The sequence below is a fragment of the Leuresthes tenuis genome, unplaced genomic scaffold (assembly GCF_036924035.1).
Source record: "Leuresthes tenuis unplaced genomic scaffold, fLeuTen1.0.hap1 SCAF_18, whole genome shotgun sequence".
NCBI classification, from domain to species: Eukaryota; Metazoa; Chordata; class Actinopteri; order Atheriniformes; family Atherinopsidae; genus Leuresthes; species Leuresthes tenuis.
In genome coordinates, this window is record NW_027325372.1 from 25,167,036 (window position 1) to 25,194,980 (window position 27,945).

At 43.9% G+C, this 27,945-nt stretch overlaps 4 non-coding genes across 4 annotated transcripts; 1 reads left to right on the forward strand and 3 right to left on the reverse strand.

The window, feature by feature from the left end:
- Window positions 1–11,560: 11,560 nt before the first annotated feature.
- Window positions 11,561–11,748, reverse strand: LOC140276159 (U2 spliceosomal RNA). The gene has a single exon (XR_011908839.1). It is a non-coding gene; the product is annotated as a U2 spliceosomal RNA (small nuclear RNA).
- Window positions 11,749–12,046: 298 nt separating this feature from the next.
- Window positions 12,047–12,160, reverse strand: LOC140276326 (U5 spliceosomal RNA). Its single transcript, XR_011908929.1, has one exon. It is a non-coding gene; the product is annotated as a U5 spliceosomal RNA (small nuclear RNA).
- A 388-nt stretch (window positions 12,161–12,548) lies between these two features.
- LOC140276200 (U2 spliceosomal RNA) lies at window positions 12,549–12,741 on the reverse strand. Its single transcript, XR_011908870.1, has one exon. It is a non-coding gene; the product is annotated as a U2 spliceosomal RNA (small nuclear RNA).
- An 8,454-nt stretch (window positions 12,742–21,195) lies between these two features.
- Window positions 21,196–21,386, forward strand: LOC140275771 (U2 spliceosomal RNA). The gene has a single exon (XR_011908488.1). It is a non-coding gene; the product is annotated as a U2 spliceosomal RNA (small nuclear RNA).
- Window positions 21,387–27,945: the final 6,559 nt, after the last annotated feature.

A 27,945-nucleotide genomic window follows, 5' to 3' on the forward strand; every position in this document is an offset into this window, starting at 1 on the left:
TTCTAGAAAATAAGAGTAATCACCACCATTCCTATAAATTCTGGATATTCTAACAATCTGAATCTTTTTTAAATGTTCGATGAAGCCCTTTGCTGTTCTGTTTAGAGACTCAGCTGATCATAAACCAAGTTTTGCTCTTGAACCAAGCTTCTAAACTCTTCACCTTTTTCATTTCTCAGTTAGTATTCACTTTAAAACTGATTAAAAGAAAAATTAAATGAATGCCTATCAACAAATGTGGGATCTAAACTCTAGTGCTTCCTCTAAAATAATTTCCTTTCTCAATTCAGAAATGTGTGTGTGTAAGTCACAACACCCGTGACACCAAAACGGCTTTATTTTCTCTCTTTTCTCTACACTCTGCACTGTGAGCACACACACCAAATCAGAAAGGCTTTTTTCTCTCTTTTCTACATTATGGACTGTGGGGACACAAAACCGCTCTCTCTTTTTTTTTTTTTGATTGTGTGCCAGGGCGTTGTCTCACGTATTAGATTATGCTTAAGATACGAATGGGTTTATCAGTCACATCAGAATCCATACATACTGATCCTCCCGTAATAAAATGGTCGGATCTTATCAAACACACTTTGTTTATTGTGACAAGTCAGCGAAACAGCGTATACACGTCAAGACACTGAATCAAGTTTGCCACAAGAACTCATAAGTTTGGCAGTATTGCTCTGCCGTCAGCAATCATACACCCATTTTATTTTCATGAGACATGTGCAGGCACCTGTTCATCTACTGTTCTATCACTATGAATTAGTTTATCTATTATCAATAAGGATACTTCTACAACTACTATCAAAGTATGTCCGGACTTCTTATGTTGTCAGTTGCTATATATGAATAAGTGGGTTGCTACTGAAAAGCATTAAGCATGTCACACAGCCCAAACATATAACATTTCAGGACACACCACACAGTTAACAACCACAGTGAAGCGTGTCAAAGCCCAAACATGTAACATTCAACAGGACACTTACACAACACATTCAAATCAAACAGTCAGACAACATACAAGAACCTATACCCCAGCCGGCATTGCTCCCTGCCTATTTTCCTACAACTCACTATGTGTGCGCACACCTTTATTCACAAACTCTTCAACTTATGCTCCTTTACCGAAGCTGCTACAGCTCGATTGGCCAAATACCCTTAGATCCTATTTCGGTGAATTTGACATCTGCCTTGCATGTAACAGATTAGCGGTTTAGCAGTTTTAATTTAGTTTGAGTGAAGGAATTAATTTTATAGCAAAATCCGAAATCGTGAAGAACTCATGGAAGTAAGCTTATTCTCGGATTCCTGAATCTTTAGATTTGCTCTTTCTTTTACTGCAAAGTACAACGTTGAGCAGCACTAATGAGTTGTTTCTATTTTTGGCAGGCTTTACCTTTGCGGATGAAGCCCTTTCTGTCTGTGCAAAAGAAATCTTGTTACTGTGCAGAGTGACTTCTCTGAGTAGAGTCGCCTTACTTGTTGCGACTGTGCCGATGTTCGAAGCTGGAGTGCAAAGTTGTTGCTTGAATGGTGCTCGCTGGAGCGTGCGGTAGTGTAAAGTTATACCATTTAAAAGGGCTGAAGAGTGCTCAATGCAGCGGGTGGGCAGAGGTGCGGAATGCGAAGTAGACTTTAACACGGCTCTGGGAGCGAGCCGAGTGCGGGCTAACCAGGAGAATTGCTTGAAAGAAACGCGACACCGAATGAGCGGTCAGAACAAAGCCTCAATACGGTGTTCCTGTGGTGTTTTTATAAAATGCGGTGAAAAAAAAGGTGTGAATTCCCCATAGAAAACTAAAAGGTGGATCGGAAGTGTTCGGCTGCAAGAAGGTGTGAATGTCCGACTATATTTGGTGAAAAGCAGGTGAAGCAAGGTCTGAATGCCCAACCTTACATCATCAAAAGCGAGATCAGAGGTTTTTGGCTGCAAGAAGGCCATAGTTTGCCAAAAGCGGGTAAGGTGCGAATGACCGACTAAATATCAACAAAAGTGGGGGCGGAGGTCTTCGGATGCAAGTGGGTGTGAATATCCCACCATACAAGTATGGTGGAGAGGAAGCTGTGAATGGCCGACCATAGTTTGCAAAAAGCGGGTGAGAAAAGGTGCGAATGTCCAACCATACATGATCAAAACAGGGAGCGGAGGTGTTTGGCTGCGACAAGGTGTTAATGTCCACCCATAATTAATGAAAAGCGGGCAACAAGTAGGTTCGAATGCCCAACCATACATCATCAAAAGCAGGAGTGGATGTGTTCGGCTACAAGAAGGTTTGAATGTCCGAGCATAGTTTGTAAAAAGCGGGTAAGAAAAGGTTCGAATGCCCGAACATACACCATCAAAAGAGGGAGCGGAGGTGTTCCACTGTAAGACGGTGTGAATATCCGACCATAGTTGGTAAAAAGTGTGTATGAAAATGTTCGAATGCCCAAATTCGGCTGAAAAAAACTGTTCGGCTGCAAAAAGGTGTGAATGTTTGACTAAAGTTTGTAAAAAGCGGGTAAGACAAGGTGCGAATGCCTGACAATGTATGATCAAAAGCGGGAGCGGAGGTGTTCAGCTGCAAGAAGGTCTAAATGTCCATCATTAATTGCTAGAAAACATGAAAGAAAATTTTCGAAAATCACTCCGCACATGATCATAAGTGGGAGAGGAGGTGTTCAGCTGCAAGAAGGTGTGAATGTCCTACCATAATTGCTGAAAAATGTGTTAGAAACGGTAAGAATGCCGGACCATACATCATCAAAAGCTAGAGAGGTGGTGTTCGGCTGCAAGTAGGTGTGAATGTCTGACTAAAGTTCAAATATATTAACAAAAGCGGGAGGAGAGGTCTTCGGATGAGTGGTTGAGAATTTCCAACCATAATCTATAAAATGCGGTGAAAAAAAAGGTGTGATAGAAACCTAAAAGGTGGAGCGGAAGTGTTCGGCTGCAAGAAGGTGTGAATGTCCGTCTATAGTTGGTGAAAAGCAGGAAAAGCAAGGTCTTAATGCCCAATCTTACATCATCAAAAGCGAGATCAGAGGTGTTTGGCTGCAAGAAAACGGGTAAGGTGTGAATGACCGACTAAATATCAACAAAAGTGGGGGCGGAGGTCTTCGGATGCAAGTGGGTGTGAATATCCCATCATACAAGTATGGTGGAGAGGAAGCTGTGAATGGCCGACCATAGTTTGCAAAAAGCGGGTGAGAAAAGGTGCGAATGTCCAACCATACATGATCAAAACAGGGAGCGGAGGTGTTTGGCTGCGACAAGGTGTGAATGTCCACCCATAATTAATGAAAAGCGGGCAACAAGTAGGTTCGAATGCCCAACCATACATCAACAAAAGCAGGAGTGGATGTGTTTGGCTACAAGAAGGTTTGAATGTCCGAGCATAGTTTGTAGAAAGCGGGTAAGAAAAGGTGCGAATGCCCGACAATGTATGATCAAAAGAGGGAGTGGAGGTTTTCGGCTACAAGAAGGTTTGAATGTCCGACCATAGTTTGTAAAAAGCGGGTAAGAAAAGGTGCGAATGCCCGAACATACACCATCAAAAGAGGGAGCGGAGGTGTTCCGCTGTAAGATGGTGCGAATATCCGACCATAGTTGGTAAAAAGCGGGTAAGAAAAGGTTCGAATGCCCGAATATATACCATCAAAAGCGGAAGCGGAGGTGTTCGGCTGCAAGAAGGTGTGAACGTCCGACCAAAGTTTTTAAAAAGCAGTTAAGAAAAGTTTCGAATATCCAACCAAACATAATCAAAAGTGGGAGCAGAGCTGTTCGACTGCAAGTAGGTGTGAATGTCCACCCATAATTCCTGAAAAATGGGTGAGAAAAGGTGCGAATGCCCAACCATACATCATCAAAAGAAGAAATGGATGTGTTCTGCTACAAGAAGGTTTGAATGTCCGACCATAGTTTGTAAAAAGTGGGTAAGAAAAAGTTCGAATGCCCGAACATACACCATCAAAAGAGGGAGCGGAGGTGTTCCGCTGTAAGACGGTGTGAATGTCCGACCATAATTGGTAAAAAGCGGGTAAGAAAAGGTTAAAATACCCGACTGTACACAATCAATAGTGGGAGCGGAGTTGTTCGGCTACAAGAAGGTGTGAAAGTCCGACCATGGTTTGTAAAACGCGGGTAAGACAAGGTGCGAATGCCCAACAATGTATGATCAAAAGAGGGAGCGGAGGTGTTCGGCTGCAAGGTCTGAATTTCCAACCATAATTTGTAAACACCGTTGAAGAAAAGCCTCGAAAGCCAAACTATACACCATCAAAAGCGGGAGCAGAGGTGTTCAGCTGCAAGAAGGTCTGAATGTCCACCAATAATTACTGAAAAATGGGTAAGAAAAGGTGTGAATGCCCTACTATACATCATCAAAAGCAGAAGTGGATGTGTTCGGCCACAAGAAGGTTTGAATGTCCGACCATAGTTTGTAAAAGGCGGGTAAGAAAAGGTTTGAATGCCCGAACATACACAATCAAAAGAGGGAGCGGAGGTGTTTCGCTGCAAGAAGGTGTGAATGTCCGAGCATAGTTTCAAAAAAGTGGGTAAGAAAAGGTTCGAATGCCAAAATATACACCATCAAAAGCGGAAGCCGAGGTGTTCGGCTGCAAGTAGGTGTGAATGTCAGATCATAATTTGCAAAAAGCTGATGAGAAAGGTGTGAATGACCGACAATAATTGCTGAAAAATGTGTTAGAAAAGGTAAGAATGCCGGTGTATACATCATCAAAAGCGGAGAAGAGGTGTTCGGCTGCAAGAAGCTGTGAATGTCCAGCCATAATTACTCAAAAACGGGTAAGAAAAGGTAGTATTGCCAGACCATAAATGTTCAAAACAGGGAGCGGAGGTGTTCCGCTGTAAGAAGGTGTGAATGTCCGACCATAATTGGTAAAAAGTGTGTAAGAAAAGGTTAAAATACCCGACTGTACACAATCAATAGCGGGAGCGGAGTTGTTTGGCTACTAAAAGGAGTGAAAGTCCGACCATACATCATCAAAAGCAGGACTGGATGTGTTCGGCTACAAGAAGGTTGTAGGAGGTGTTTAGCTGCAAGAAGGTGTGAATGTCCACCCATAATTCCTCAAAAATGGGTAAAAAAAAAGGTGCGAATGCCCAACCATACATCATCAAAAGCAGGACTGGATGTGTTCGGCTACAAGAAGGTTTGAATGTCCGAGGGTAGTTTGTAAAAAGCGGGTAAGAAAAGGTTCGAATGCCCGAACATACACCATCAAAAGAGGAAGCGGAGGTGTTCCGCCATAAGAAGGTGTGAATGTCCGACCGTAGTTGGTAAAAAGCGGGTAAGAAAAGGTTAAAATGGCTGACTGTACACAATCAATAGCGGGAAGGAATGTGTTCGGCTACAAGAAGGTGTGAAAGTCCGACCATGTTTTGTAAAAAGCGGTTAAGAAAAAGTGCGAATGCCCGACAATGTACGATCAAAAGAGGGAGCGGAGGTTTTCGGCTGCAAGAAGGTCTGAATGTCCAACCATAATTTGTAAAAACCGGGGAAGAAAAGGCTCGGAAGCCCGACTATACACCATCAAAAGCGGGAGCAGAGGTGTTCAGCTGCAAGAAGGTGTGAATAATTCCTGAAAAATGGGTAAAAAAAGGTGCGAATGCCCAACCATACATCATCAAAAGCAGGTGTGAATGTCAGATCATAATTTGCAAAAACCTGATGAGAAATGGTGAGAATGCCCGACTATACACCATCAAATGCGGGAGCGGAGGTGTTCGGCTGTGAGTAGGTGTGAATGTCCGACCATACTTGCTGAAAAATATGACAAAGCAGTTTTTACTTGGTTCTAGTGAAGGAATTCATTTTATATCAAAATCCGAAATTGTGTAGAACTCGTGGAAATAATTTTATTCTCGGATTCCTAAAGGTTTAGTGTTGTTCTTTGGTATACTGCAAAGTAATACTTTCTATTTTGTTGAAACCGATTCAGACATGGATAAATATCAAGGACAAAGCAGTTTTAACTTGGTTTGAGTGAAGGAATTCATTTTATATCAAAATCCGAAAATGTGTAGAACTCGTCAATCGACGCTTATTCTCGGATTCCTGAAAAGGTTTAGTGTTGTTTTTTCCTATCCTGCAAAGTACAACGTTCTTTTTAGATTAAAGCTATATAGACATGGATAAATATGAAGGACAAAGCAGTTCCTTCTGTGGGTACAGTAGCTCCCGGAATATGGTGACTGCAGGCCCTGAGCCTGGTGGACATAAGGCCCTCTTGCCCTGTGTTGGGTCCCAGGTTGCGGGGATGCCTATTGCAGCCAGTCTCTGGCTGCCCTCTCCGGGGTGGGAGGGACCAGGCGGATTAATTAATTATTCTGCTAGTTTATATATTTTAAACATAAACAATAAACATTTATAAAACTTCCCTTGGCAAGGCAAATCTGTTTGGCATAAAAGGTATTCAGACTACAATTCTGCTGCCATAATGCACAACTCTGGATTTTGATATAAAATGAATTCCTTCACTTAAACCAAGTTAAAACTGCTTTGTCCTTCATATTTATCCATGTCATAATAGCTTTAAACAAAAGAGAACGTTGTACTTTGCAGGATAGGAAAAAACAACACTAAACCTTTAGGAATCCGAGAATAATCTTATTTTCACGAGTTCTACACAATTTCGGATTTTGATATAAAATGAATTCCTTCACTCAAACCAAGTTAAAACTGCTTTGTCCTTCATATTTATCCATGTCTAAATAGCTTTAAACAAAAAAAGAACGTTGTACTTTGCAGGATAGGAAAGAACAACTCTAAACCTTTTCAGGAATCAGAGAATAAGCGTCGATTGACGAGTTCTACACAATTTCGGATTTTGATATAAAATTAATTCCTTCACTCAAACCAAGTTAAAACTGCTTTGTCCTTCATATTTATCCATGTCTGAATAGGTTTCAACAAAAAAGAAAGTATTACTTTGCAGTATACCAAAGAACAACACTAAACCTTTAGGAATCCGAGAATAAGCTTCTTGTTACCAGTTCTACACAATTTCGGATTTTGATATAAAATGAATTCCTTCACTCAAACCAAGTTAAAACTGCTTTGTCCTACATATCTACCCATGTCTAAATAGCTTTAAACAAAAAAGAACGTAGTACTTTGCAGGATAGGAAAGAACAACACTAATTTTTTTCAGGAATCCAAGAATAAGCTTCTTTTGACGAGTTCTACACAATTCCGGATTTTGATATAAAATGAATTCCTTCACTCAAACCAAGTTAAAACTGCTTTGTCCTTAATATTTATCCATGTCTGAATAGGTTTAAACAAAAAAGAAAGTATTACTTTGCAGTATACCAAAGAACAACACTAAACCTTTAGGAATCCGAGAATAAGCTTCTTTTCACCAGTTCTACACAATTTCGGATTTTGATATAAAATGAATTCCTTCACTCAAACCAAGTTAAAACTGCTTTGTCCTTCATATTTATCCATGTCTGAATCGGCTTCAACAAAATAGAAAGTATTACTTTGAAGTATACCAAAGAACAACACTAAACCTTTAGGAATCCGAGAATAAACTTATTTCCACGAGTTCTGCACAATTTCGGATTTTGATATAAAATTAATTCCTTCACCAAGTGAAAACTGCTTTGTCATATTTTTCAGCAAGTATGGTCGGACATTCACACCTACTCACAGCCGAACACCTCCACTCCCGCATTTGATGGTGTATAGTCGGGCATTCTCACCATTTCTCATCAGGTTTTTGCAAATTATGATCTGACATTCACACCTGCTTTTGATGTTGTATGGTTGGGCATTCGCACCTTTTTTTACCCATTTTTCAGGAATTATGGGTGGACATTCACAGCTTCTTGCAGCCGAACACCTCTTCTCCCGCTTTTGATGATGAATGGTCCGGCATTCTTACCTTTTCTAACACATTTTTCAGCAATTATTGTCGGTTATTCACACCTTTCTCATCAGCTTTTTGCAAATTATGATCTGACATTCACACCTACTTGCAGCCGAAACACCTCGGCTTCCGCTTTTGATGGTGTATATTTTGGCATTCGAACCTTTTCTTACCCGCTTTTTACAAACCATGGTCGGACTTTCACACCTTCTTTTAGCCGAACAACTCCGCTCCCGCTATTGATTGTGTAGAGTCGGGTATTTTAACCTTTTCTTACCCACTTTTTACCAACTATGGTTGGACATTCACACCTTCTTACAGTGGAACACCTCCGCTCCCTCTTTTGATTGTGTATGTGCGGGCATTCGAACCTTTTCTTACCCGCCTTTTACAAACTATGGTCGGACATTCAAACCTTCTTGTGACCGAACACATCCACTGTGCTTTTGATGATGTATAGTTGGGCATTCACACCTTTTCTTACCCATTTTTTACAAACTATGCTCAGACATTCACACCTTCTTGCAGCGAAACACCTCCGCTCCCTCTTTTGATTGTGTATGTGCGGGCATTCGAACCTTTTCTTACCCGCCTTTTACAAACTATGGTCGGACATTCAAACCTTCTTGTGACAGAAAACATCCACTCTGCTTTTGATGATGTATAGTTGGGCATTCACACCTTTTCTTACCCATTTTTTACAAACTATGCTCGGACATTCACACCTTCTTGCAGCGAAACACCTCCGCTCCCTCTTTTGATTGTGTATGTGCGGGCATTCGAACCTTTTCTTACCCGCCTTTTACAAACTATGGTCGGACATTCAAACCTTCTTGTGACCGAACACATCCACTGTGCTTTTGATGATGTATAGTTGGGCATTCACACGTTTTCTTACCCATTTTTCAGTAATTATTGGTGGACATTCAGACCTTCTTGCAGCTGAACACCTCCGCTCCCGCTTTTGATGGTGTATAGTCGGGCTTTCGAGGCTTTTCTTCAACGGTGTTTACAAATTATGGTTGGAAATTCAGACCTTGTAGCCGAACAACTCCGCTCCCTCTTTTGATCATACATTGTCGGGCATTCGCACCTTGTCTTACCCGCGTTTTACAAACCATGGTCGGACTTTCACACCTTCTTGTAGCCGAACAACTCCGCTCCCGCTATTGATTGTGTACAGTCGGGTTTTTTAACCTTTTCTTACCCGCTTTTTACCAACTATGGTCGGACATTCGCAGCATCTTACAGCGGAACACCTCCGCTCCCTCTTTTGATGGTGTATGTTCGGGCATTCGAACTTTTTCTTACCCACTTTTTACAAACTATGGTCGGACATTCAAACGTTCTTGTAGCAGAACACATCCACTTCTTCTTTTGATGATGTATGGTTGGGCATTCGCACCTTTTCTTACCCATTTTTCAGGAATTATGGGTGGACATTCACACCTACTTGCAGTAGAACTGCTCTGCTCCCACTTTTGATTATGTTTGGTTGGATATTCGAACCTTTTCTTAACTGCTTTTTACAAACTTTGGTCGGACGTTCACACCTTCTTGCAGCCGAACACCTCCGCTTCCGCTTTTGATGGTATATATTCGGGCATTCGAACCTTTTCTTACCCGCTTTTTACCAACTATGGTCGGACATTCACACCGTCTTTCAGTGTAACACCTCCGCTCCCTCTTTTGATGGTGTATGTTCGGGCATTCGCACCTTTTCTTACCCGCTTTTTACAAACTATGGTAGGACATTCAAACCTTCTTGTAGCCGAAAACCTCCACTCCCTCTTTTGATCATACTTTGTCGGGCATTCGCACCTTTTCTTACCCGCTTTTTACAAACTATGCTCGGACATTCAAACCTTCTTGTAGCCAAACACATCCACTCCTGCTTTTGTTGATGTATGGTTGGGCATTCGAACCTACTTGTTGCCCGCTTTTCATTAATTATGGGTGGACATTCACACCTTGTCGCAGCCAAACACCTCCGCTCCCTGTTTTGATCATGTATGGTTGGACATTCGCACCTTTTCTCACCCACTTTTTGCAAACTATGGTCGGCCATTCACAGCTTCCTCTCCACCATACTTGTATGGTGGGATATTCACACCCACTTGCATCCGAAGATCTCCGCCCCCACTTTTGTTGATATTTAGTCGGTCATTCACACCTTATCCGTTTTTTTGCCGCCAAACACCTCTGATCTCGCTTTTGATGATGTAAGATTGGGCATTCAGACCTTGCTTTTCCTGCTTTTCACCAACTATAGATGGACATTCACACCTTCTCTCAGCCGAACACTTCCGTTCCACCTTTTAGGTTTCTATCACACCTTTTTTTTCACCGCATTTTATAGATTATGGTTGGAAATTCTCAACCACTCATCCGAAGACCTCTCCTCCCGCTTTGGTTAATATATTTGAACTTTAGTCAGACTTTCACACCTACTTGCAGCCGAACACCACCTCTCTAGCTTTTGATGATGTATGGTCCGGCATTCTTACCGTTTCTAACACATTTTTCAGCAATTATGGTAGGACATTCACACCTTCTTGCAGCTGAACACCTCCTCTCCCACTGATGATCATGTGCGGATTGATTTTCGAAAATTTTCTTTCATGTTTTATAGCAATTAATAATGGACATTTAGACCTTCTTGCAGCTGAACACCTCCGCTCCCGCTTTTGATCATACATTGTCAGGCATTCGCACCTTGTCTTACCCGCTTTTTACAAACTTTAGTCGAACATTCAGACCTTTTTGCAGCCGAACACAGTTTTTTGCAGCCAAATTTGGGCATTCGAACCTTTTCATACCCACTTTTTACCAACTATGGTCGGACATTCACACCGTCTTACAGCGGAACACCTCCGCTCCCTCTTTTGATGGTGTATGTTCGGGCATTCGAACCTTTTCTTACCCGCTTTTTACAAACTATGCTCGGACATTCAAACCTTCTTGTAGCCGAACACATCCACTCCTGCTTTTGATGATGTATGGTTGGGCATTCGAACCTACTTGTTGCCCGCTTTTCATTAATTATGGGTGGACATTCACACCTTGTCGCAGCCAAACACCTCCGCTCCCTGTTTTGATCATGTATGGTTGGACATTCGCACCTTTTCTCACCCGCTTTTTGCAAACTATGGTCGGCCATTCACAGCTTCCTCTCCACCATACTTGTATGGTGGGATATTCACAACCACTTGCATCCGAAGACCTCCGCCCCCACTTTTGTTGATATTTAGTCGGTCACTCGCACCTTACCCGCTTTTGGCAAACTATGGCCTTCTTGCAGCCAAAAACCTCTGATCTCGCTTTTGATGATGTAAGGTTGGGCATTCAGACCTTGCTTCACCTGCTTTTCACCAAATATAGTCGGACATTCACACCTTCTTGCAGCCGAACACTTCCGCTCCACCTTTTAGTTTTCTATGGGGCATTCACACCTTTTTTTTCACCGCATTTTATAAAAACACCACAGGAACACCGTATTGAGGCTTTGTTCTGACCGCTCATTCGGTGTCGCGTTTCTTTCAAGCAATTCTCCTGGTTAGCCCGCACTCGGCTCGCTCCCAGAGCCGTGTTAAAGTCTACTTCGCATTCACTCTCTTTTCTCAGAAGACTAAAAGAAACTTCCATCCTGCACCGCTGTTTGCTTTTTCACAAGAGCAGAGGAGAGCGCACCGTTCCCAGCGGCACTGCAGTACCGGGTCGATGCTCAGAGTGAACGGAGCAAGCTCCTTTTTCAACTCCTATTGATAAAAATCAATTTAATATGTAGTCCTTGCATAGACATATCACATATTAAACGGATAAGTACAGATACTTCACTTGATCTTAGCCAAAAGGCCGAGAAGCGATATCTGTCCACTGGTTCACGTCCGAGGGCCCTTCCTGGCACAATGCGCACTTGTAGCGGTGTTCTTTTTATGGCCATAGTGTCACTTTGCACCTCCACCCACCCGCTGCACTGAGCACTCTTCAACCCTTTTAAATGGTATAACTTTACACTACCGCACGCTCCAGCGAGCACCATTCAAGCAACAACTTTGCACTCCAGCTTTGAACATCGGCACAGTCGCAACAATTAAGGCGACTCTACTCAGAGAAGTCACTCTGCACAGTAACAAGATTTCTTTTGCACAGACAGAAAGGGCTTCACCCACAAAGGTAAAGCCTGCCAAAAATAGAAACAATTCATTAGTGCTGCTCTCCACGGAAGTCTTTAGTAAAAGGCGAAAGACTTGTACATTATGAAGAGAAACCAGAGTACGATTATCCATCACTGCGGGAGCAGGGCATCAGGCTAGTTGGCATAGCCACCTTCCCCATGGTGAGCTTTGCTTGGTTGAGACGCTTGCTCCCCCCCATTGCTCCTCGGCTGACCAAGTAGGATCAATCTGGCCCTATTCGATGGCTGCCTTGTCTTTTACTCTGTGCAAAAGACAAGGCAGCCATAAACAACACGGGAACACCGTATTGAGGCTTTGTTCTGACCGCTCATTCGGTGTCGCGTTTCTTTCAAGTAATTCTCCCGGTTAGCCCGCACTCGGCTCGCTCCCAGAGCCGTGTTAAAGTCTGCTTCGCAATCACTCTCTTTTCTCAGCAGATTAAAAGAAAGTTTCATCCTGCACCGCTGTGTGCTTTTCCACAAGAGCAGAGGAGAGCGCACCGTTCCCAGCGGCACTGCAGTACCGGGTCGATGCTTGGAGTGAACGGAGCAAGCTCCTTTTTCAACTCCTATTGATAAAAATCCATTTAATATGTAGTCCTCGCATAGAGGACATATCAGACATTAAACTGATAAGAACAGATTTTTTTTTTTTTTTTTATTACAAAACTTCCAAGAAACATTTAGAACAACATGACAAAACAGTCAAAGCAATGCTTTACATGTCCGACACAAAAACCATACAAACATTAGAAACAACCACAAAGAAACACTACCCGCTCATGAAAATAAAGTCTTCCATCGCTCTCTTGCAGCGTGATACCCGTACTTTTCCTCCTCCATTCTTCTCATGCATCCAATCTCTGCCCTCACCCTTGCCACCACCCTTCCCACCTGCCAATCCACATTGTTTTTAATCAACGCCGTCCTTGCATCCCACAGCGCCACCTTTCCCATAGACAGAACCAACCATAACAGAAAACCCTCCCTACCTTTCCCCCTTAAACCCAAGCCCAGCATTATCATGTCATACTTTAAAGACCCCAATCTTGAAAAAAAAAGAACCAACTCAACCCACACTTTTGTTGCAAACCCACATTCCCAAAACACATGCTCAATTGTCTCATCAGCCCCACACCCCTCCCTTGGGCACAAACTCCCCCGTGTCAACCCGTGTCTATTTAAAACTTCCCTGACTGGCAACCTCCTGTGTAAGGCGAGCCAATTTATATCCCTCGCCCTGTTTGTGAGACCTTTCTGCTGTGTGAAAACCCACCCTTGTTGCCCCACCCCATACACCCCCAACGGCCCCCTTTTTTCCACCAGAGCCCTGTACAGGCGCCGGTGACTGAAGCACAGGTCCCCCTCCTGACACTCTGGGTGCTTTTTCCCCCAGCATACCACCTGCCTATAATACGGGGGTAAGACATCCCCCTTTGGCTTTCTATTGTCCCATGACACCAATCTCCTGAAGGGGAATGACAACCAAAACAGCAAAAGTGCCTGAAAATGATGGCCACTTGTCTGTTGCACAGACCTGCACAAAAAGGAAAAGAAAACCACATCAAACTTAAGTGGGATGTCCGGCACACCCCTCCCTCCCATCCGAACTTCCTGGTACATCCACTCCCTTCTCACATATTCATACCCCCCCCATACAAAGGAAAAAACATCTCTCATGAAACTTCTCCTATATTGAGGAGGTAAAGGAAAAACATACGCTAGGTATACCAAAAATGGCAAAATATCAGCCTTCAAAACCAGCACTCTACCACTTAAGGAAAGTTGCCCGGATTTCCACAGCCCCATCCGCGAACGGGCTGCAGCCAGACGCCTTCCCCAATTTAATTCTGCACTCCCCTCTCCCTGAAACTCTACCCCCAGGACTCTCACTGGGCCCTGGCACTGGGGCAGACCAGCTAGGCCTCCCACCCTACCAGCCCATGGTCCAAAAAACTTAATGGTGGACTTCCCTAAGTTTACCTTGGCCCCCGACACTATCGAAAAACTCTCCACCACTTCCAACAGCCGTGTGACCGACCTCTCTTGTTGTCAAAAAAAGGTCATGTCATCCGCATACTGCATCACTGTCAACTTGTCTGGACCTGCTCCAGGAAGGTGCAGACCCACCACACCCGGGTCCCCCCGCACCACCGAACCCAGCGGCTCCATGTAAGCCACAAAGAGCAGCGGGGAGAGTGGGCATCCCTGCCTCACCCCAGTTCTTTGTGCCACCACTGTACCCAAGTGCCCGTTCACCATAACTCTGCTCCCCACCCCCTTGTACATGATCTCCAACCACTCTATGAAACGGGGCCCAAATCCCATCCTCTCCAAAACTGCAAAAAGAAACCTGTGGTTCACCCTGTCAAACGCTTTCTCCATATCTAACCCCACCAAACTCATATTGATCCCCCGCTCCTCCACCCAATGAATACAGTCCCTCACCAATCCCAGATTCCACTGTATTAGCCTTCCCTCCACCCCACACGTCTGATCCTCATGGATTACATGAGGTAGAGCCTTCCGAAGACGACCAACTAGGACTCGAGCCACAATTTTGTAGTCCACACAGAGCAACGTGATCGGCCTATAGCTTTCCATTCGCTCCCTGTCCCCTTTCTTATACAAGAGAGATATGACACCCTCCCTCATTGTTTTCCCTAAGCCCCTCCCTTCCAAAACAGATTTAACCACCTCCCACACATCCCTCCCCAAAATCCCCCCAAAAAACAAAAAAAAATTCCTTGGGCAGCCCATCAATCCCAGGCACCTTGCCTGATGGCAGCCCCTTCATGGCCTCCTCCACCTCTGCCATGGTCACTGGGCCCTCCATCCCCTCAACTATATCTCCAGGAACCCTTCTCTGCAGAGACCCTAAAAACCTTCCCAGGCCTTCCTCACCCACAGCCCCCTCCCCAAAAACTTCCCCAAAAAACAGAGAAGCTACCTCCACCATCTCCAGTGGGTCTGTCACAGAACCCCCACCTTTCCCACGCAGCTGCGGGATACATGCCCTTGCCTGGGCTGTCTTAACCTGCTTGAAAAAGTATGCACTGCAGCGTTCCCCCAACTCAAACTTCTCCTTTCTACACCGAAATAAAAACACCCTAGCCCTCTCCCTAAAATAAATCCCTAACTTACCCTTTACCGCTTCAACTGCCTCCCTATCCAACGTCTCCCCCTTATTCCCTGCTGTCAGCAAAAATGGTAGTCTCCTCTGTAAGTGCACAAACTCCCTTCTCCTCTCCCGTGCTCTCACTGTGCTATATGAGATCGCCAATAGGCGAGTATTGTGTTTTACCCCCTCCCACCAGTCCACCACTGATCCGAAACAAGGCTTAAGCTGTACCCACACCCCATAATGGAAAGAAAAACTTTTCCGGAAAGCCTTTTCCTTCAAGATTTCACAATTTAGCCTCCAAAACCCCCTCCCAAAAAGGGGTGCCTCCACCTCAAAGGTCACCCGGAGTTGGCCGTGATCTGTGAACCAGAGGGGCGACACTGCAGCATCTTTCACCTCCACCACATTTGGCAAAAAAACAAAATCTATCCTACTGCGTGAACCCCTAGAATTTGACCATGTGAATCCTTCCCCTGACTTATCCACCACCCTGAAACTATCCTGTAAATTAAAGTCCATCACTACATCCCTCAAATAAGGCAAACTAAAATCCCCAATGCCTTCAAAAGAGACATTAAAATCCCCCCCCACAACCAAAACCCTGTTGGTAACACAAACATCAGGCAACACCAAAAAAAGATCCCTCCGTCCCTGTGGTTCTGCTGGGGCATAAACAGTGATAAACCGAAAATAGACCCCCTTCCTGTCCGCATCAACCACTAGTACCCTCCCCTGTACCACAGAAAAACTCCCCAACACATGAAAATCCCTATCCCCAAATAAAATACCCACCCCACAAGAGTGAACCCCTCCCACCCCCCACCTTGAAATCCCCCTCTTCCATCCATCAGAGAAGACCTTTACATCTCCCCCATCCCTTAAATGAACCTCCTGTAAAAAATAAACCTGGAAAGGGACCTGGGCCAAATAATGAAAAATCCCCCCCCTCTTCCCCTTATCTCTCATCCCCCTCACATTGACTGGGGTCACATTGGGGGGTCTGTGGGGAGTGGTTCCCCCCCGATCCGTAGACCTCGCACTCCTCAAGGTAGGCCACACTGCTGGGCGACCTGGCCTCAAAAACAGAGCGTGACGAGCTCAGGGGTGAAACAGCCCCCCCCTCCCCTGGCCCAGTCCCCCCATCTATGTTATCAGCCCTCGCACCATCTTGGGTGCCCACGGAGGCCCCGCCGTCCCCTTCCGCACCCCTGCTTACTCCTTGATGCCTCTCGGAGGCCGCAGGTACCCCCTCCATTACATCAGACCCCCTGCAGGCACCCTTTGGCCCCAAGTCCACACCCAATGACCCCGAATGTCCTGGTGAAGTCGAAGGCACCTCTCCTTCACACGCACTGTCCATCGACTGAACGGCACCCTCTCGCTGTTTCTTCCTCCTCCTTCTTCCCTTCACCTGTGTTTCAGCACGGACCGCTTCAGCTGAGGACTCTGTGTAGTCCTCACCTGAAGAGACCCTCTGCCTCCTCACTCCACCGATCGCTGCCATCACCATCTCCACCGTCTCCTCCTCCGAACTCGCCGCACAATCTGCCCAGGATCCTATCAGCGGCAGACAGTCTCCAAAGCTCACCATAACACTCACACCTTCACGATCACCTCCCAAGTCCGATGGGTCTGCCGCTCCTTCTACGTTGCTCTTCCCTGGGACATCTCCATCTGCCATGAGCCCTTCCCCAGCTGGCGAGGCTGCGGCCGCCTCCGCAATCCGGACAGCAGCCCCCGTCCCAAGGCCCATCTTTGCCTCGTGGACCTCCTGACGCAACTCCACCTGCGGCCTCTGCCTCCGGATCTCCAAACCTCCAGCCACTGTGGCGTATGTGCGGGTACGTTTGGGGCAGTCCCGAAGCAGGTGCCCCGCATCCCCGCACCCATGACAGTGCCGGGGTGCATCACAGGTGGCAGCACCGTGCCCACTTCCCCCACAGTTCCGGCAGCAAACTTGGACGCAGCCCGTCGCCAGGTGTCCAAACCTGCGACATTGTCTGCAAAACAGTGGCTGCCCGGAGTAAAAAAGAAATCCCCTGTCCGCCCCAATTGAAAAGTATGCAGGGGGGTGCTTTAATCTGTCCATGCTGTCTGGATCCTCCCCCAACAGCACCCTGAACTGCCTCCGACATGTCCAGATCCCAAAACTGTCCCGCAGATATTTCGGCTGCATGTCCACTTTCCCGTACCTCCTGAGGAACCAAGCCACTGCCTCGTCCCCGACGTATGGGTTGTAAACGTGGATAGTCACAATCCTCAAATTCCTCTGGCAAAGAGGCACCACTCTGAACCTGGAAAAGGGCTCCCTCTCTGCCTTTTCCTGAAATGTTGCTTGGATCTGATCGTACTGCAGCTGGCTGTTCAAAGTGAGATCATATCCCCCATCGGCTGCGTTCCATTGCAAACAGAAAATCTGTGCAGGATCAACTTTCAAACCTGCGACGATGACAGTTCTGACGAACCCGATCTCCAAAATGACTTTTCTTGTCTTTTAAAACAAACCTCAAAGAATTGCGCAGACCAGCATAAAATGCTGTCTGGGATGGATGTTTAATGACCATTTTTCCTCCAAAAAAAAACGATACACCTAAATCATCCAGGCTCCTTACATCGCTTGGCTCTGGTAACTTAAACCACTTACTGCACTTGATCTTAGCCAAAAGGCCGAGAAGCGATAACTGTCCACTGGTTCACGTCCGAGGGCCCTTCCTGGCACAATGGGCACTTGTAGCGGTGTTCTTTTTATGGCCATAGTGTCACTTTGCACCTCCGCCCACCCGCTGCACTGAGCACTCTTCAGCCCTTTTAAATGGTATAACTTTACACTACCGCACGCTCCAGCGAGCACCATTCAAGCAACAACTTTGCACTCCAGCTTCGAACATCGGCACAGTCGCAACAAGTAAGGCGACTCTACTCAGAAAAGTCACTCTGCACAGTAACAAGATTTCTTTTGCACAGACAGAAAGGGCTTCATCCGCAAAGGTAAAGCCTGCCAAAAATAGAAACAACTCATTAGTGCTGCTCAACCTTGTACTTTGCAGTAAAAGAAAGAGCAAATCTAAAGTTTCAGGAATCCGAGAATAAGCTTACTTTCTTCTTTCTTCTTCACGATTTTGGATTTTGGATTTTGCTATAAAATGAATTCCTTCACTCAAACTAAATTAAAACTGCTAAACTAATAATCTGTTAAATGCAAGGCAGATGTCAAATTCACCGAAATAGGATCTAAGGGTATTTGGCCAATGGAGCTGTACCAGCTTCGGTAAAAGAGTATAAGTTGAAGAGTTTGTGAATAAAGGTGTGCGCACACATAGTGAGTTGTAGGAAAATAGGCAGGGAACAATGCCGGCTGGGGTATATGGTCTTGTATGTTGTCTGACTGTTTGATTTGAATGTGTTGTGTAAGTGTCCTGTTGAATGTTACATGTTTGGGCTTTGACACGCTTCACTGTGGTTGTTAACTGTGTGGTGTGTCCTGAAATGTTATATGTTTGGGCTGTGTGACATGCTTAATGCTTTTCAGTAGCAACCCACTTATTCATATATAGCAACTGACAACATAAGAAGTCCGGACATACTTTGATAGTAGTTGTAGAAGTATCCTTATTGATAATAGATAAACTAATTCATAGTGATAGAACAGTAGATGAACAGGTGCCTGCACATGTCTCATGAAAATAAAATGGGTGTATGATTGCTGACGGCAGAGCAATACTGCCAAACTTATGAGTTCTTGTGGCAAACTTGATTCAGTGTCTTGACGTGTATACATTGTTTCGCTGACTTGTCACAAGAAACAAAGTGTGTTTGATAAGATCCGACCATTTTATTACGGGAGGATCAGTATGTATGGATTCTGATGTGACTGATAAACCCATTCGTATCTTAAGCATAATCTAATACGTGAGACAACGCCCTGGCACACAATCAAAAAAAAAAAAAAGAGAGAGCGGTTTTGTGTCCCCACAGTCCATAATGTAGAAAAGAGAGAAAAACCCTTTCTGATTTGGTGTGTGTGCTCACAGTGCAGAGTGTAGAGAAAAGAGAGAAAAGAAAGCCGTTTTGGTGTCACGGGTGTTGTGACTTACACACACACATTTCTGAATTGAGAAAGGAAATTATTTTAGAGGAAGCACTAGAGTTTAGATCCCACATTTGTTGATAGGCATTCATTTAATTTTTCTTTTAATCAGTTTTAAAGTGAATACTAACTGAGAAATGAAAAAGGTGAAGAGTTTAGAAGCTTGGTTCAAGAGCAAAACTTGGTTTATGATCAGCTGAGTCTCTAAACAGAACAGCAAAGGGCTTCATCGAACATTTAAAAAAGATTCAGATTGTTAGAATATCCAGAATTTATAGGAATGGTGGTGATTACTCTTATTTTCTAGAATGGAAATAACTGCACCATGTCTGTTTTATGAATTTAAGGGACTAAAAAGTTTTGTTCTCGTTTTTCTATGATTAACCGAATGTATGTGAGAGTCCAAACAGACAGAAGGGTTACGGCCGAGCGCTGGACCTTCCAAAAAAGATGAGACAGGCTGGACCCGTGCCATACTAGTTAAGACCTGCCTGTGGATAACAGGTTCTTTAAACTCTCACAAACTCACACACGTTCGCACACATACACCCATACACACACACATTCTTGAACTTGCTGCAAGATTAAACCTTTGCATTAACTGACTCCAGCAACTCTGAGTCTCATTGAGAGACTTTTCTCAACAATTGGGTCCTCAAACCAGATCTCAACGTTTTTTCCGCTTTCCAGGGTCGGAGCTAAAACCGTGCACGGGGGAGTCCAGTACTCCTAATGAAAGACCCCCTGCTGAATTGCGGTAATTAGGGGCCAGTGTCCACTGAAAGGGGGAAAAAGGGACGAGATCGTACTTTTGAATCAATGGCCAGAAGCCATTGGCAGTGCAGGCATCAACAATAATGGTGTTATTTCACCCATTAACACTGAAGGTACCTCATGCAGTGGCTGTGATATGGTTACTTAACAAAATATCTTTACCAGACATCTCTCCTACATAACAGTTCTTCTTTCACAGCCACACCTTGTTGTCGAGAGATGTGCTACACTTAATCCATCCACACTGCTACCTACCCCACAGATGGAAAGCCTCATGATTGCATGTCAGAAATAACCATCAGTTTTTTACCCAGGCCAGACTTAACTGATATACGTTATGAAAATGCAGAAATAACTATATTTATTCAACAGGTCAAGCAAAAAACCCTGATGGCACAAATGCTACAGGATTTGCAGTAGTAACAGAAACTGAAGTTTTCTTAAAACAACCACTACCAAAAAATTACTCTGTTCAAGCAGTCGAATTGGTAGCTTTAACTGAAGCTTGTAAATTAAATAACAAAAAGGTTGTTAACGTTTACACTGACAGTCAGTATGCCTTCTCAACTGTACATGTGTTAACACAGCATTGGAAAAACAGGTATGTTGACATCCACAGCTAAATGTATAAACTACAAATATTTTAGCATTATTAGATGTTATTCAATTGCCATCTACAATAGACTCGTATGAATGACCGGAAGGAAAACCATACTACCAAAGAATTTGTTTAAATATGCTGCAGTATTGAGCCACGGACCATGTCATGTCTCAACAGGAGGGATGGAAGCAATAATGAACAAGGTTTTTACAGCATATGGTTTTACTAATTATTGAATTTTTTTTTTTAGAATAAATAAATGAATAAAGTTTTGTCTAGCAGGTCAAATATGTGCAAAATACATTTCACAGGGCAACCGAAGACCAAAACGAAGATAATTCCCTAAGCCAGTGTATCTTTTTCAACATATTTGTTTGGATTTCATTATTTCATTATTTTGTAGATTTCATTGAACTAAATTAATGTTAAGGGAAACGATTCTGCTCAGTGACAACAGAGGTTTTTACAAAATGGTCTGAAATATTTCCATGTGCACAAGCAGATGCACATTGTGGCAGGAAGGGCCCTCGGACGTGAACCAGTGGACAGTTATCGCTTCTCGGCCTTTTGGCTAAGATCAAGTGTAGTATCTGTTCTTATCAGTTTAATGTCTGATATGTCCTCTATGCGAGGACTACATATTAAATGGATTTTTATCAATAGGAGTTGAAAAAGGAGCTTGCTCCGTTCACTCCAAGCATCGACCCGGTACTGCAGTGCCGCTGGGAACGGTGCGCTCTCCTCTGCTCTTGTGAAAAAGCAAACAGCGGTGCAGGATGGAAGTTTCAGGGAGCCCAAGATGAAACTTTCTTTTAATCTGCTGAGAAAAGAGAGTGAATGCGAAGCAGACTTTAACACGGCTCTGGGAGCGAGCCGTGTGCGGGCTAACCGGGAGAATTGCTTGAAAGAAATGCGACACCGAATGAGCGGTCAGAACAAAGCCTCAATACGGTGTTCCCGTGTTGTTTGTGGCTGCCTTGTCTTTTGCACAGAGTAAAAGACAAGGCAGCCATCGAATAGGGCCAGATTGTTCCTACTTGGTCAGCCGAGGAGCAAGGGGGGGTAGCAAGCATCTCAACCAAGCAAAGCTCACCATGGGGAAGGTGGCTATGCCAACTAGCCTGATGCCCTGAAGAAGCAACGCGAAAGAAAGAAACGCGACACCGAATGAGCGGTCAGAACAAAGCCTCAATACGGTGTTCCTGTGGTGTTCATGCAAGTGGGTGTGAATATCACACCATACAAGTATGGTGGAGAGGAAGCTTGAATGGCCGACCATAGTTTGCAAAAAGCGGGTGAGAAAAGGTGCGAATGTCCAACAATACATGATCAAAACAGGGAGCGGAGGTGTTTGGCTGCGACAAGGTGTGAATGTCCACCCATAATTAATGAAAAGCGGACAACAAGTAGGTTCGAATGCCCAACCATACATCATCAAAAGCAGGAGTGGATGTGTTCGGCTACAAGAAGGTTTGAATGTCCGAGCATAGTTTGTAAAAAGCGGGTAAGAAAAGGTTCGAATGCCCGAACATACACCATCAAAAGAGGGAGCGGAGGAGTTCCGCTGTAAGACGGTGTGAATGTCCGACCATAGTTGGTAAAAAGTGGGTATGAAAAGGTTCGAATGCCCAAATTCGGCTGCAAAAAACTGTGTTCGGCTGCAAAAAGGTGTGAATGTTTGACTAAAGTTTGTAAAAAGCGGGTAAGACAAGGTGCGAATGCCTGACAATGTATGATCAAAAGCGGGAGCGGAGGTGTTCAGCTGCAAGAAGGTCTAAATGTCCATTATTAATTGCTAGAAAACATGAAAGAAAATTTTCGAAAATCAATCCGCACATGATCATAAGTGGGAGAGGAGGTGTTCAGCTGCAAGGAGGTGTGAATGTCCTACCATAATTGCTGAAAAATGTGTTAGAAACGGTATGAATGCCGGACCATACATCATCAAAAGCTAGAGAGGTGGTGTTCGGCTGCAAGTAGGTGTGAATGTCTGACTAAAGTTCAAATATATTAACAAAAGCGGGAGGAGAGGTCTTCGGATGAGTGGTTGAGAATTTCCAACCATAATCTATAAAATGCGGTGAAAAAAAAGGTGTGATAGAAACCTAAAAGGTGGAGCGGAAGTGTTCGGCTGCAAGAAGGTGTGAATGTCCATCTATAGTTGGTAAAATGCAGGAAAAGCAAGGTCTGAATGCCCAATCTTACATCATCAAAAGCGAGATCAGAGGTGTTTGGCGGCAAGAAAACGGGTAAGGTGTGAATGACCGACTAAATATCAACAAAAGTGGGGGCGGAGATCTTCGGATGCAAGTGGGTGTGAATATCCCACCATACAAGTATGGTGGAGAGGAAGCTGTGAATGGCCGACCATAGTTTGCAAAAAGCGGGTGAGAAAAGGTGCGAATGTCCAACCATACATGATCAAAACAGGGAGCGGAGGTGTTTGGCTGCGACAAGGTGTGAATGTCCACCCATAATTAATGAAAAGCGGGCAACAAGTAGGTTCGAATGCCCAACCATACATCAACAAAAGCAGGAGTGGATGTGTTTGGCTACAAGAAGGTTTGAATGTCCGAGCATAGTTTGTAAAAAGCGGGTAAGAAAAGGTGCGAATGCCCGACAAAGTATGATCAAAAGAGGGAGCGGAGGTGTTCGGCTACAAGAAGGTTTGAATGTCCGACCATAGTTTGTAAAAAGCGGGTAAGAAAAGGTGCGAATGCCCGAACATACACCATCAAAAGAGGGAGCGGAGGTGTTACGCTGAAAGACGGTGTGAATGTCCGACCATAGTTGGTAAAAAGCGGGTAAGAAAAGGTAAAAAAACCCGACTGTACACAATCAATAGCGGGAGTGGAGTTGTTCGGCTACAAGAAGGTGTGAAAGTCCGACCATGGTTTGTAAAACTCGGGTAAGACAAGGTGCGAATGCCCGACAATGTATGATCAAAAGAGGGAGCGGAGTTGTTCGGCTGCAAGGTCTGAATTTCCAACCATAATTTGTAAACACTGTTGAAGAAAAGGCTCGAAAGCCCGACTATACACCATCAAAAGCGGGAGCGGAGGTGTTCAGCTGCAAGAAGGTCTGAATGTCCACCAATAATTACTGAAAAATGGGTAAGAAAAGGTGTGAATTCCCAACTATACATCATCACAAGCACAAGTGGATGTGTTCGGCCACAAGAAGGTTTGAATGTCCGACCATAGTTTGTAAAAGGCGGGTAAGAAAAGGTTCGAATGCCTGAACATACACAATCAAAAGAGGGAGCGGAGGTGTTTCGCTGCAAGAAGGTGTGAATGTCCGAGCATAGTTTGTAAAAAGTGGGTAAGAAAAGGTTCGAATGCCAGAACATACACCATCAAAAGAGGGAGCGGAGGTGTTCCGCTGTAAGAAGGTGTTAATGTCCAACCATAATTGGTAAAAAGCGGGTAAGAAAAGGTTAAAATACCCGACTGTACACAATCAATAGCGGGAGCGGAGTTGTTTGGCTACTAAAAGGTGTGAAAGTCCGACCATGGTTTGTAAAAAGCGGGTAAGAAAAGGTGCGAATGCCGGACAATGTATGATCAAAAGAGGGAACGGAGGTTTTCGGCTGCAAGAAGGTCTAAATGTCCAACCATAATTTGTAAAAACCGGGGAAGAAAAGGCTCGGAAGCCCGACTATACACCATCAAAAGCGGGAGCGGAGGTGTTCAGCTGCAAGAAGGTCTGAATGTCCATCAATAATTGCTAGAAAACATGAAAAAAAATGTTCGAACATCCAACCGCACATGATCATAAGTGGGAGAGGAGGTGTTCAGCTGCAAGAAGGTGTGAATGTCCACCCATAATTCCTCAAAAATGGGTAAAAAAAAAGGTGCGAATGCCCAACCATACATCATCAAAAGCAGGACTGGATGTGTTCGGCTACAAGAAGGTTTGAATTTCCGAGCATAGTTAGTAAAAAGCGGGTAAGAAAAGGTTCGAATGCCCGAACATACACCATCAAAAGAGGGAGCGGAGGTGTTCCGCCATAAGAAGGTATGAATGTCCGACCGTAGTTGGTAAAAAGTGGGTAAGAAAAGGTTAAAATACCCGACTGTACACAATCAATAGCGGGAGCGAATGTGTTCGGCTACAAGAAGGTGTGAAAGTCCGACCATGTTTTGTAAATAGCGGGTAGGAAAAGGTGCGAATGCCCGACAATGTATGATCAAAAGAGGGAGCGGAGGTTTTCGGCTAAAAGAAGGTCTGAATGTCCAACCATACATCATCAAAAGCAGGACTGGATGTGTTCGGCTACAAGAAGGTTTGAATGTCCGAGCATAGTTTGTAAAAAGCGGGTAAGAAAAGGTTAAAATACCCGACTGTACACAATCAATAGCGGGAAGGGATGTGTTCGGCTACAAGAAGGTGTGAAAGTCCGACCATGTTTTGTAAAAAGCGGTTAAGAAAAGGTGCGAATGCCCGACAATGTAAGATTAAAAGAGGGAGCGGAGGTTTTCGGCTGCAAGGTCTGAATGTCCAACCATAATTTGTAAAAACCGGGGAAGAAAAGGCTCGAAAGCCCGACTATACACCATCAAAAGCGGGAGCAGATGTGTTCAGCTGCAAGAAGGTCTCAATGTCCATCAATAATTGCTAGAAAACATGAAAGAAAATTTTCGAATATCAAACCGCACATGATCATATGCGGGAGAGGAGGTGTTCAGCTGCAAGATAGTGTGAATGTCCACCCATAATTCCTGAAAAATGGGTAAAAAAAGGTGCGAATGCCCAACCATACAACATCAAAAGCAGGTGTGAATGTCAGATCATAATTTGCAAAAACCTGATGAGAAATGGAGAGAATGCCCGACTATACACCATCAAATGCGGGAGCGGAGGTGTTCGGCTGTGAGTAGGTGTGAATGTCCGACCATACTTGCTGAAAAATATGACAAAGCAGTTTTCACTTGGTTTGAGTGAAGGAATTAATTTTATATCAAAATCCGAAATTGTGTAGAACTCGTGGAAATAAGTTTATTCTCGGATTACTAAAGGTTTAGTGTTGTTCTTTGGTATACTGCAAAGTAATACTTTCTATTTTGTTGAAACCGATTCAGACATGGATAAATATGAAGGACAAAGCCGTTTTAACTTGGTTTGAGTGAAGGAATTCATTTTATATCAAAATCCGAAACTGTGTAGAACTGGTGAAAAGAAGCTTATTCTCGGATTACTAAAGGTTTAGTGTTGTTCTTTGGTATACTGCAAAGTAATACTTTCTTTTTTGTTGAAACCTATTCAGACATGGATAAATATTAAGGACAAAGCAGTTTTAACTTGGTTTGAGTGAAGGAATTCATTTTATATCAAAATCCGAAATTGTGTAGAACTCGTGAAAATAAGATTATTCTTGGATTCCTAAAGGTTTAGTGTTGTTCTTTCCTATCCTGCAAAGTACAACGTTCTTTTTTTGTTTAAAGCTATTATGACATGGATAAATATGAAGGACAAAGCAGTTTTAACTTGGTTTGAGTGAAGGAATTCATTTTATATCAAAATCCGAAATTGTGTAGAACTGGTATCAAGAAGCTTATTCTCGGATTCCTAAAGGTTTAGTGTTGTTCTTTGGTATACTGCAAAGTAATACTTTCTTTTTTGTTGAAACCTATTCAGACATGGATAAATATGAAGGACAAAGCAGTTTTAACTTGGTTTGAGTGAAGGAATTCATTTTATATCAAAATCCGAAATTGTGTAGAACTCGTCAATCGACGCTTATTCTCGGATTCCTGAAAAGGTTTAGAGTTGTTCTTTCCTATCCTGCAAAGTACAACGTTCTTTTTTTTGTTTAAAGCTATTTAGACATGGATAAATATGAAGGACAAAGCAGTTTTAACTTGGTTTGAGTGAAGGAATTCATTTTATATCAAAATCCGAAATTGTGTAGAACTCGTGAAAATAAGATTATTCTCGGATTCCTAAAGGTTTAGTGTTGTTCTTTCCTATCCTGCAAAGTACAACGTCCTTTTTTTGTTTAAAGCTATTATGACATGGATAAATATGAAGGACAAAGCAGTTTTAACTTGGTTTGAGTGAAGGAATTCATTTTATATCAAAATCCAGAGTTGTGCATTATGGCAGCAGAATTGTAGTCTGAATACCTTTTATGCCAAACAGATTTGCCTTGCCAAGGGAAGTTTTATAAATGTTTATTGTTTATGTTTAAAATATATAAACTAGCAGAATAATTAATTCATCCGCCTGGTCCCTCCCACCCCGGAGAGGGCAGCCAGAGACTGGCTGCAATAGGCATCCCCGCAACCTGGGACCCAACACAGGGCAGGAGGGCCTTATGTCCACCAGGCTCAGGGCCTGCAGTCACCATATTCCGGGAGCTACTGTACCCATAGAAGGAACTGCTTTGTCCTTCATATTTATCCATGTCTAAATAGCTTTAAACAAAAAAAAGAACGTTGTACTTTGCAGGATAGGAAAGAACAACTCTAAACTTTCACACCTTCTTTTAGCCGAACAACTCCCCTTCCGCTATTGATTGTGTAGAGTCGGGTATTTTAACCTTTTCTTACCCGCTTTTTACCAACTATGGTCGGACATTCACACCTTCTTACAGCGGAACACCTCCGCTCCCTCTTTTGATGGTGTATGTTCTGGCATTCGAACTTTTTCTTACCCACTTTTTACAAACTATGCTCGGACATTCACACCTTCTTGCAGCGAAACACCTCCGCTCCCTCTTTTGATTGTGTATGTTCGGGCATTCGAACCTTTTCTTACCCGCCTTTTACAAACTATGGTCGGACATTCAAACCTTCTTGTGGCCGAACACATCCACTTCTGCTTTTGATGATGTATAGTTGGGCATTCACACCTTTTCTTGCCCATTTTTCAGTAATTATTGGTGGACATTCAGACCTTCTTGCAGCTGAACACCTCTGCTCCCGCTTTTGATGGTGTATAGTCGGGCTTTCGAGGCTTTTCTTCAACGGTGTTTACAAATTATGGTTGGAAATTCAGACCTTGTAGCCAAACACCTCCGCTCCCTCTTTTGATCATACATTGTCGGGCATTCGCACCTTGTCTTACCCGCGTTTTACAAACCATGGTCGCACATTCACAGCTTCCTCTCCACCATACTTGTATGGTGGGATATTCACACCCACTTGCATCCGAAGACCTCCGCCCCCACTTTTGTTGATATTTAGTCGGTCATTCACACCTTACCCGTTTTCTTGCAGCCAAACACCTCTGATCTCACTTTTGATGATGTAAGATTGGGCATTCAGACCTTGCTTTTCCCACTTTTCACCAACTATAGA